Here is a 3,114-nt window from a genome sequence, read left to right as displayed (position 1 = left end):
TCTTCATGCTATTAGTCATACATTTTACTTTTACATAAACCCCGTGACAAATTTTTATTATTTTTGTTTAAACAATCAATTATAATTATAATCTTATAATGAGATCTAAATAATAAGAAAAAATCTTATAAATTCACCCATATAGTTGCTTTTCCCAGTGCTCTTTATTCCTTTGCGCGGCTCAGTTTCTCTCTGACAGCATTTTCCTTTTGCCTGGAGGATTTCCTTTGACATGTTAGCTCCCTAACCTTTTCTTCTGCCGTGTCTAATCGACTGTTAACCCTATCCAATGTATGTTTCGTCTCAGACATTGTCATTTTAATATCTTGCACTTTGGGTTTAAAAAAATCCCTTTAGTCTCCTTAGCATATGGGATGCGGTTATAATAACTATTTTATTGTTCTTGGCAACTAATTCCACCATCCCTGTTATTTCTGATTCAGTTTCAGTTGATTGAATTTTTGTCCTCACTATGGCTGATAGTTTCTTGCTTCTTTGCATACCTGGAAACTTGTTTTGAACGCCGTATACCATTTGTGCTCATTTTTCAGATAATTTTACTTTGTCATGTGCTAGTTTTGTAATCATATAAATATTCTTGAACTTTGCTCTGGGTCAGTCAATTTCCTTGGAAACAGTCGATTCTTTCTAGTCTCGCTCTGTGAGGCAGGCTCAGAGCGGCGTGAGTCCAGGGTTAATTTTCCCCATTGCTGGGGCGGGACACTTCTGGGTATGGCATGCTCTATAAGGTTTCCACTCTGGCTAGTGGGAGCAGGAAATATATTCCTGGCCCTATTTGAGCCACTGGGGTTGTTCCCTCTGGTCCTTCTGGGTGGTTCTTTCCCTGGCCTCATCGTTTTCCTCACATGCGTGCACCGATTGGTACTCAGCTTAATTACGTCCCACGGGCTTGCCGTCTCGGCACGCCACCAGCCTCTCTCTCCAGCTCTCTTCTTTGCAGGACTCTACCCTGTGAACTCTAGCCGGAGCCTCCCCAGACTCCCAGCTCCGTCTCCTCGACTCAAGGAGGCTGCCAGGCTGTGCGTCAGCTCTTCCTTGCACAGCAAACCGGAAGCTCCCTTCAGACAGTGCAACAGTGTAACCATTGGGGCTCTCCACGTTTGTTTCATCTCCCTCAGGGATCGTTAGTAATGAACAAGGACAGTACAATAGCTCCAAAAAGTTTTAACTGCTTAAATTTAAATCAAACAAAGTATGTATAGGATCTATAAGCTGAAAATTACAAAATGCTGATGGAAGAAATCAATTGTGACCCAAAGAACAGAGAGATGGGCTGTGTTCACGGTTTGACGGACTCGAACTACCTAGTTAGGATAACAATTCTCTACAAATTGATCTATAGCTTTCGTTCAATCCCAATTAAAGTTCCAGCAGGATATTTTTGTGGATATCAACAAGCTGATTAAAAAATTTATATGACAAGACAAAGGAATTAGAATAGCCAAAACAAATTTGAAGAGGAACAGAGTTGAAAAACACACACTCCTGGATTTTTAACAAAGATGAAAATGCAAGGGGCCGGCCCCGTGGCCGAGTGGTTAAGTTTGTGCCCTCTGCTTCAGCAGCCCAGGATTTCGCCAGTTCTCATCCTGGGTGTGGACCTAGCACCGCTCATCAAGCCATGCTGAGGCGGCGTCCCACATAGTCAACTAGAAGGACCTACGACTTGAATATACAACCATGCACTGGGGGGCTTTGGGGAGAAGAAGGAAAAAAAAGGAAGATTAGCAACAGATGTTAGCTCAGGGCCAATCTTTTAAAAAAAAAGGGAAAATGCAAGTCAGTGAAGAAAGAATTGTCTTTCAACAAATGGTGCTGTAACAATTGGACATCAGTACGCACAAAAAGGAAAAAGAAAGAAAGAAAAGGATCCTAAACCTATATTTCACATGTTAGATAAAAATTAACCAAATATGGAGCACAGAGTTCAATGTAAAACATAAAACTACAAAACTCAGGAGAAAACATAGGAGAAAAATCTTCATGATCTTGAGTTAGGCAAAGAATTCTTAGATATGACATCAAAATCAGGATCCTTAAACGAAAAAATTGTTAAGTTGGACTTGATTAAAATAAAAAATTTGCTCTGCAAAAAACACTTTAAGAGAACAAGAAGATAAGACATAGACTCAAAAAAACCCTTATCAATCACCCATCCAAAAAAAGACGTGACTCTAGAATATATAAAGGATTCTTAACTCGACAATAAGAAAACAAATCATCCAATTTAAAAATGGGCAAAAGATCTGAGGAGACGCTTCAACAAAGAAGATATAAAAATGACAAAAAAGCCCATGAAAAAATGCTCAACATCATTAGTCACCAGGCAAAATGCAAATTAAAACCACATGCTACCCTACTCCAGACCTATTCGAACGGCTGAGATCAAAAAGACTGACCATATAGGGGCTGGCCCGGTGGTGCAGTGGTTAAGTTTGCACATTCCACCTCAGTGGCCCGGGGTTCTCTGGTTGGGATCCTGGGTACAGACATGACACCACTTGGCAAGCCGTGCTGTGGTAGGCGTCCCACATATAAAGTAGAGGAAGATGGGCACGGATGTTAGCTCAGGGCCAGTCTTCCTCAGCAAAAAAAAAGGAGGATTGGCAGATGTTAGCTCAGGGCCAATCTTCCTCAAAAAAAAAACAAAAAAGACTGACCATACCAAGTGCAGGCAAGGATGTGGAGGAGCCGGATCTCTCACGCATTGCTGGGCTGCCAAATGGTACAGAATCTGGAAAACGGTTTGGCAGTTTCCTATAAAATTCAACATATAGCATTTCACCCAGCAGACCCACTCCTAGTTATTTCTTTAAGGGGAAATGAAAACTTACATTCGCACTAAAACCTGGACGTGAATGTTTATAGCAGCATTACTCATAGTAGTGGAAAGCTGGGAACAACCAAAATGTCCTTCAACGATGTCCTTCAGCGGGAGAACGGATAGACAAACAGAAGCGCATCCATACAATGGAACGTACTTGGAGAAGTGCTCAGCCAACATAAAGAGAACGACTATTCATACAGCAACCACGGGAAAGACTCTCAAAAGCACCATGCTAAGTGAAGGAAGCCAGTCTCACAAGGTTACTT

The sequence above is a fragment of the Equus caballus genome, chromosome 12 (genome assembly GCF_041296265.1).
Source record: "Equus caballus isolate H_3958 breed thoroughbred chromosome 12, TB-T2T, whole genome shotgun sequence".
NCBI classification, from domain to species: Eukaryota; Metazoa; Chordata; class Mammalia; order Perissodactyla; family Equidae; genus Equus; species Equus caballus.
This window is presented reverse-complemented; position numbering follows the sequence as displayed.